Raw genomic sequence first — 9,388 nt, forward strand, 5'->3', positions numbered from 1 at the left:
CCTGTTGCCAAGATGGCAACTATACGCACTGTGATTGCCTTGGCTGCTGCTAAAGGCTGGAAATTGCAGTAGATGGATGTTAAGAATGCATTTCTTAACGGTGACCTAGCAGAGGATGTCTATATGGTTCAGCCAGAAGAGTATGTTCACCCTGATTTTCAGCATTATGTATGTAGGCTGAAAAAGGCATTGTACGGGCTGAAACAGGCTCCGAGAGCTTGGCATGCTAGGATCAGTAACTACTTGCAGAGATTGGGTTTTGCTGTTGGCAGGGCTGATCATAGCCTATTTACAAAGAAGACTGATAGTGGTTTAGTAGTGCTGGTCATATATGTTGATGATTTGATAATCACTGGTGATGATGACTTGGGCATACAGCATGTAATGAAGATGCTGAAATCTGAATTTGACATAAAAGACCTGGGAGAACTGAAGTATTTCTTAGGCATTGAGGTAATTCCAGCTGACAATGGGTTATGGCTTATGCAGAAGCACTATGCCATAGAGATGCTGAAGAAGTATGGCATGGCGGAATGCAAACCGCTGGATACACCTCTTGATCAGAATGTCAAGCTGGACATGAACATTGGGGCTGAAGTAGAGGATGTGACTATGTACAGGCAGATGGTTGACAGCTTGATTTACTTGACCATCACTAGGCTTGGCTTCAGCTATGCTGTAGGGCTCATAAGCCAGTTTATGCAGAAGCCTAGAAAGCCGCACTTGGATGCAACTAGACGCATTATGAGATATGTTAAGTCCATTGTAGAGTATGGGCTGTTCTATGTCAGAGATAAGCCCTTGATATTGACTGGATACACGGATGCAGATTGGGTAGGTTGCTCATATGATCGTAGATCTACGAGTGGATATGCATTTGTATTTGGTAGCGGCATGATTAGTTGGAGCAGCAAGAAGCAGCCTACGGTTGCTTTGTCGAGTACTGAGGCAGAGTACAGGGGTGCTGCATTGGCATCATGCGAGATTTCATGGCTGCTCAAGCTTATGGCTGATTTGGACATACAGGTAGATGCTCCAGTGAAGTTACTATGTGACAATCTGAGTAGTGTACTCCTGGCTATGAATCCAGTCTATCATGCCAGGACGAAACACATAGATGTACACTACCATTTCATCAGAGAGATGGTTCTTGCAGGACGAGTTGATCTTATGCATGTGAAGACTGATGAACATGTAGCGGATATCTTTACCAAGTCCTTGGGTAAAGATAAGTTCTGTGGTTTTAGACAGCTGCTTGGAGTACATATGATGTCTTGAGCTTGAGGGAGAGTGTTAGAATATCAAGCTCGTTCATGTGTGTTTGACCAACATGAGCTGGACACAGCTAGTCTGGCTAGATCAGTTAGGTACATTAAATAAGTCGGTTCTACTTCTAGTGTGAATGGTCTTTATGAACTTAGGTGTATATGCACTATGTGTGTGTTGAACGAATAGTAAGAAGAATAGAGAGAGGAAGCATGTTGCTTCACTCTGTGTTGCTCTCCTTCCTGCATCCATGAAATCTAACAGCCAGCCATCATTACTCGTTGGAAGGTGGCAGGAGCATTACAGAGCCCGAATGGCATCACTCTGTAGGCATAGGTCCCCCATTCTGTGGTGAAGGTTGTTTTAGATTGGTCCTCTTCTGCGATTTGGACTTGGTTATATCCGTTGAATCCATCCAAGAGGGAATACAACTCATGGCTTGCCACTGTGTCCAATAGTTGGTCTATAAAAGGGATGGGGAAATGATCCTTCTTTGTCTTTGAATTGAGCTTTCGGAAGTCCACACATATTCGAAGTTTCCCGTTCTTCTTGGGTACTACCACAATGGGCGAAACCCATTCATTGTTAGCCATGGGATAAATGAACTCTACTTCAAGAAGTTTCAATGATTCAGCCTTCACCAAAGCAGAGTAATTAGGATTCATTCGCCTTTGTCTTTGCCTTACAGGTTTGGCATTGGGATCTAGGTCAATGTGATGTTAGCATACTATGGGATCAATCCCCTTTAGGTCTTTGTATGACCAAGCAAACACATCTAAGTTCTCTTTAAGTAGGTCTCGCAGGATCACTAGTTCTTCTTTTGGAAGATTGAGGCTCACTTTCAGGTGACGTTCAGTACCATTAGTATCCAGGAACGTTACTTGCCATTCACCTTCCACTTTGCGGATAAATGTCCCACGAATTGCTTCTGGATAGAGGTCTGACTCTTTCAAGAGGGTAGTATCCTCGTCTAATGTCCCGCTAGAACCAGTTTCCTCTTTCTGAACAGATGACTCATTCATCTGTTTAGGTTGCTGGAAGGGTATCAGAGCTTTGTTTGCTTTTGAGTGAGTGGTGATTTCTTCAGGACTCAAGGATTCATCTTCCGAGGATGTGTCCAAGAATGTAACATAGCACGGACCTGCTAGAGGTCGTGGCTTTGATGACTCTGGCTTCTGTTGACAGGGGGCATCATCATCATCTTTTCTTTGGACTGAACAGTTAGGGCGATAGGAGCCATTGGCGAGCTTAATTTTTATGCCTTTAATCCACTACTTATACAGATTCTACATACTTTGTGGTCCATTGATCAAACCAAACGGAACCATAGTCATTCCATCCAACACCCTGAGATCTTCGGCCTCTGAGGTCTCTGTAGGGACATCAACAAGATCATCCTCTATCAGAGGGAATTCTTCATTTGCACTTTCATAACCTGCTTCATTTTCTTCCTCATCATTTTCATCCTCTTCCTCTGGAGGCTTTGTCTCTGCTTCTGTAGAGGCTCTGTAAGAGAAGAACAGATCTTCTGCATCTACATCTGCTTCTTCTTTTGTCATAGCTCTTGACTCTGCTTCTGGCTCTGGCTCTGGCTCTATTACTGTCTTTGTACCGTGATGTCTCTGTTCTATAGCCGCTCTGTATCTGCTCTGCCTCTGTACTGTCTCTGCTTTGTATCTGCTCTGTCTCTGTATTGTCTTTGCTCTGTCTCTGCAATTGTCATGTAACAGGGAGAACAATACATCCATGCTTCTATTTCACTACTAGAGGTGATTTCAAAAGTTAATTCTAGTTGAGCCAGGAGGTATTCACTCATGGACAAGGATTTTACTTCCCTTGGCAGTTGGCTTACAGTGCCCACTGTTAGGGACTGTGCCTCTGTTTTCTTAGGAAAGACATGCTTAACAGCCTCTTCATCTCCTGATGTACCATCTGTTACCTCATTGGAGGAGTCAGTTATGACTTGGATGGATGTGGATCCATTGTCTTTTTGCGATCCATATAGCTTCAACACCGCTCTGTTGGGTCCTCTGCCTAGGGTTAGGTTTCCTTTGAACCAGTCCATCCTGGCTCTTGCTTCAAAAAGCCAAGGTCTTCCCAACAGCAGAGGGTATGAGGTCCCATAAGAATTTGGTTTGACCACCAGGTATGTCAGCCAATAGTCTCTTCCTGCAAGGGTTATTTTTACGTATGGGAGGATGCCCAACGGTTTGATTTTGCTTTGGTCCGCCAATCTGATAAGCCACTGTGTAGGTTGAATTCCTTGCAACCCTAAGTTCTTCATTGTGACATCTGTCATTATGTTTACTGATGATCCTCCATCAATCAATACATCTGAAATAAAGAATCCTTCTATCCATACACTAATATTTGGGGTTTCAGGATCTAGGAAGGCATTAGCCACATCTACTTCCTTTACAGGCTCTGGGCCTTATTGGTCTTGGTCGTTGTTGAAGGAGCGATCCTTAGTCCACGTCTTCTTGTCAAGATGCTTTTGAATTTCTTTTGGAAGCTGGAAGACAACATCAGCAACTATCGAAAAGTTAAGTTTGGTTTAAAAGTGTCTAGGTCTTTGACCAAGTCATAATCTTTGATAGGATCCATAGGCTTCTCTAGCCGGCTAGGGAATGGGGCTACACCCATTTTTATTTTCCATTTTTCTTCTAATAATTGCAGCATCGGCACTTCCTCTGTTTCTGGAAGTGCTTCTGTATCATCCATCTCCTGGGCCTCTAGTCCTGTCTCTGGGACTGTCTTTGTAGATCTCTGTGGCACTACAGTGCTCTGTATTGTACTGTTCTGTTCTGTATTGCTCTGTCCCTTTGTAGGTAGGTTGAACTTCACAGTCTTGGCAGGAGAGTTATTTTCATTTTGAACCACTAGTTCCTTCTTCTTCTTGGTGCGTGTAACAACGGCAACTTCCAACTCGACCAAATTGGAAGCAGGCTCTTATACCTTCTGTTGGCTATCAGTGGCATTGGCCTTTACAGCGGCTAGACTGGGACAGTCCTTTGCAGTGTGGCCTTAACCTTTACATCGATTGCATAAGGGCTTGTAATCCATAAATCGTCTAGGGTTTGGACAATTCGGGGAGATATGACCCTTTTCTCCACACCTGTAACATTCCACCTCTAACCTCTAACCACCCCAGACTGTCGTCCTCTGTAACTTTGAGAGGGAAACCTCCTTGGACCAAAATTAGAACCAAATTCTCTAGGCTTTGGTCCAATAATCTGTGTTGTCATTTTGGATTCTAGCAAGTTGAATCTTGCATTTTCATCCTTCCGTCTTCGTTCATGCATCTCTTTCAGAGAGCAAATATCCTCTATATGGTTCTTCCACAAACAGTAGGAATAGAAAGCTCCAGGAATGGTTGGTTTTTGGGTACATTTAGTGGCTAAATGTCCCGCTTGATGACACTTTCCACACCATGTATTAGAGCGCATCACATCTCTTCCAGCTCCCACAGGAGTGGATATATTGCTGGTATTCACCTTCAGTGTTTGTAGCTGCTCTGTAATCACATCCAGAAGCTCTTTCTTGATACTTGCAATTGAATTGGACAAATAGTCCTTCAGATTTTCACCTTCTGAAGTACTTGTAGTAGGGTTTTGGGAAGCTTCTGTAATTACTGCATACACTGGTTGGGTCGATCTAGGGGGTCCTCTGTTCTAACTATGATTTTGAGCTCCTGTTGAGACTTGGGGTTGTTGATTCGAGTTGGTAGGGTTCCACTGTTGTTGAGTCGACATTGGAGGAACTGTTTGAGGCCACTATTATTGTGGTTGAACCATCATTTGAGGCATTGTCGTCTGCAGCGACCACAGTGGGTTAGGTGCATTATACTACAGCACTGTTTGCATCTGGGAATAGGGATAGGGAACTGGCCCTGGGACTGCATTTGGTGGGTATACCATTCCAGGCATGGGAGGAGGTAAGACTCCTCTTCCTGGAGTCATTGACAGCCTTGCTTCAACTTCGTCATACAATCTTGCACCTTCCACTACAGCTTGCAGATTGACTGGTCTTCTCGATTCCACGAACTTGTGAACTTCTGGTTGTAGGCCTTTGAGAAACACTCCTTTCTGGATTCCTTCGTCCAAATGATGGTTAGTCCATCTTTGCAGGATGGATTCCATTCACGAGACATAAGCTTCTACTCTTTCTCTAGAGGACCGACTTAGGTTCATGAACTCCTCTCCATCTGCTCTTCAAAACCTTCACGTCTAAATTTAGTGAGGAAGGCCAACTTCAGGTTTGTCCCATGTGCGAAAAGTTCCTGCTGCTTGTCTCTCATACCACTGAAATGCCGCACCCTTGAAAGTGGCGGGGAATATTGCTAACCAATGCTTAGGGGTTCTGGCATTGTTAGCCACACATGCTACCATGAACTCTGCTACATGAAGATCAGGGTCTTCATTGTACTCTCCCTTAAAAACTGGCAATGGAACTACATTTGCTGGCCTGTCATTAATATTTCTAGGACAAATCTGACTAGGAAGGGGACCTTGAGTTGACCTGGGGAATTCTATAAAGAGTGTTTTTAGGGTGTCAAAGGAGGCTTCTGCTCCAAGCTCGTTCTCAGCTTTGATTTTTGCATTCTCTCTTCTCACATACCTCTGGACTCGTTCTAACACTTGCCTCTTTATTGCATCATTCATCAGGGGGTTGGCTTTAACCAGTTGGTTTGTACTCAACAGGATAGTATCAGAGGGGGTCTCTGAGGGATTCTTTGGCCAACATCTCTTCTACTTCCTTCTTTTCAACATCTCTGAATTCGGCTTTCGAACCACTACAGAGGGGAAGATATTCCATTCTGAAAGTATCAAAACTCATTCTTCTTAGAATTATTGTTGCATCATTATAATAATGCCAACTTCTGAGGGTTTCAACAGTGTATGTTGTGAAAAACACTCTGTCTACCAACTTCTAGTGGGTTGCTAATTGGACAAACAAAAGATTTTTAGTGCACCAAGCATCCCACGTATCTTGCTGTTGAGCATCCACGAACAAATTCCAACTCTTTTCCCTCTTGTTTTCGTGAACCTCTACAAACCACGACTCCTGAAGCTTCTTCACAATCTCCCACTTAATGATGTCTAGAAACTTCTCAATGAATGCGAAATCTTCCATGGGTGGTCATTCTCTCTATTTCTACTCTTCAGTTTGTTCCCAAACAATTTGCCACCAAGATGCAAGTTTCTACCGCTTCAACAGGAAGAGGAAACAGTTCACCACATAGAGCATGCATCATGATGGTGATATGTTTCCGCCATTGTGGGATGAACTTGTGAAAAGTGATTTTGATTATGAGAAATTCCAACTCTTCAGTGGAAGAAGGAACTTTGCAAACATCCATTGAATTTTCCTCTTCTTGACAATGCCATTTCCTTCATTTTCAGCCTCTTTTGATGCTTGTTGATGGTAAGTTTCCCTGGCTGCGCACAAAAAACATGGAGCCCCAAGAGGAAAACCAAGGAAAAGGGAATTATCTTGCAAGAAAATCTATCTTGTAACATCAACAAGCTTTTATTTCATTCTTTTGATGACCAAAACAAAGAAAATAGCAAATCTTCACGCAGTCTCATAGTAGATATCTCCCACGGATTTGATAGAATCAACAATAATCTTCAACATCTTCATATAATCCATCAATATAACAAAGAATAAAAAATAATACACCATCTTTGAATGGAAATCAATCACATAATATTATCCTTCTTCAATGTCTTCATAGTTCTCTCTCTCAATCTCTCATATACAGTTACACTGTTTTGATAGAATTGACTATCTTTGGCTCTCTCTCTCTCTTTCTATCAATAATACATCATCTCCTCACTACAATACTCTCATAATAATTCTCAATAATCCTTCTTAGGTCATGGATGCACCTCCCAAGAGGTATGTCTGATATGAAGAGTTACCAGAGCCAGTACAGTGTCTTTTCATAGCTCACTTTCACTGTCACTTCAGTCTTCTCTTCAGTCTTCAACAGTTGCTTCTTCCACTTGTTTTAGCTCTTTTAACCTTAGATTCATCCTTTCCAAATGTTAGAAAACTTTCCCAAAGTCACACATACATTATACATAACACTTACAGAAGGTCTACAAAACAGTTACAGTATAGCACCAGAGCAGCTACAGTACAGTTATAGTACAGAGACAGAGTAGAGACAAAGGCTCTAGAGAAGGTCTACAGAACCTCATAAATCATACTCAAATCATTCCATACTATAAAAAAATATTCAATAAGATTCCAAAATATCTCAATCTTCATCAATCATCAATCCATGCTTCATATAGAAGACAATCAAAACAAAATAGAAGCTATACAAAAGGTATACAGAACCAATCAGAACCTCAACAGAACCTATCAGAACATTATAGAGCTTCATATCTCTACTGAGAATCATTATGAACTTCCAAAACATAATAAATATCATCCAAAAAACTCTCAAACGCTTCCACTAACAACCATACATCACTCTAAATCCATCGAAAATCAATCATTTAGACCTCAAAAACAACAAAAATCAGTCAAAATTTAGTCTTTTTCCACTCTCAACCTGCCAAACATTGTCTTGCCAACAAGCTATGGGCTCCCTTTGCCACCTTGTGGGGTGTCTTCTTCTATCCTCTGTTCACCTATTCCCTAGTTGTTGTGTGATCTTGATCACCTGCTCCACCACCCTTAGAGATAGAAATCTGTCTAAAGAACGAGGGTAGTGGAAGGAGAACTTGAAGGGTCGGCTTTGGTTTTTGTATTGCTCCCAAAAAACCAGTTCTTGAGCCCACTTTACAAGGTAGCATTCCTCTCTTTGTGGGACCTGGACCTCAGAAACTTGCTGCAGCTTTTCTTGGAGTCTTCTTTGTGCCAACTCTACCTGCTCTTTCTATGTGGGATTTCTTTCCACAACCCTCTCAGGGGTGGCTTCCTCACCCTACTCTTTCATGTGTGCTTGCACCTACTATGTTGGGCTCAACACTTGTGGCTATTCTTCTTCATCTTGGCCTTTTTCGAAGTAGTCTAGCCCTTCTTCTCTTGGTGGTTCATTGAAGCTATAGTGTGTGGTTGAGCTGGTTTTTCTGGCTCTCCAAACCCTAACTCCTCCAGCTCCTTTGTTGAGAGCCCACTCTACCTTAGGTATTGCCATTGTTGCTCCATGCTTAGGCTGGTGCTCTCTTCCAGTACTCTTTCATGGAGGCCGTATCTTAGGGCTCGTCTTGTAAGTTCTAGCTTCCTTTGCAACCCTTCCATGGTATCTTCACCCTTGACTTGGGTCACATGAGTCCAGGAAGGACCCCAAGAAGGCCAAGGTGGAAGCCTTGACCATATTTGTACCCTTGACCATGCCAGGGTCGACGGAGTACGATGAGTATGCCAAGGAATTGCTAGGCTAGCTGGAAAAAATAAAAGAGAAGAAAAAGGCAACACTAGCAAAGCTAGAAATTGAAAAGGAAACATTCTTAGCCTACCAACTTGAAAAAACACGCCAAATAGCCATCTAACAAAGACAAATAAGTGACTTTTTGAGGAAAGAGTTGGAAGGCAAATAGGCAATAAAAGGAAAAATTGAGGAGAAAGTTACAAAAGAGCTCCATGGTGAGGGAAGCAGAGAACAAATAATGCTAGAGGAGGACTTTTTGGTCCTCTTATAAAGCAGAATGAGTTGATGCAAGAGTAGCTTGAGCAACCAAGGAGAATCAGAGAGGAGCTCACTGAGGAGCTAGAAAGGGTTAGGACCCAAGCCTATGCAGATTGCAAAAGGAGAAACAACAAATGGAACTGCTGCTCAAGGAATTGCATGAGAACAAGGCAAAAGAGATGAAGTGGCAACCAGAAAACTAACAGAGATGGAAAACCAACTTTAGGTGGCCCTCTTAGAGTGAGAAAGATTGGCAAAGCAGTTGAACCACCTCAAACAACAAAAAGAGAAAGTGCTCAGAATCTGGAAGGAGCAAGAGTAGATGGTCATGATGTTGTCTCAGTACCAGAATCAGGGCGTAGAGAGGATGAGCGAAAAGGCCAAGGCATGGGAGGAAGAACAGACCGCTGTGGAAGACTCAAAGATCTTAGCAAATGCCTTGCCTTGGCAGAAAGTGAACAAATCATGGCACTGGCA

This window comes from Lygodium microphyllum, chromosome 8 (genome assembly GCF_053477565.2).
Source record: "Lygodium microphyllum isolate KBCC chromosome 8, Lygodium_microphyllum_v1.1.10, whole genome shotgun sequence".
Taxonomy (NCBI): domain Eukaryota; kingdom Viridiplantae; phylum Streptophyta; class Polypodiopsida; order Schizaeales; family Lygodiaceae; genus Lygodium; species Lygodium microphyllum.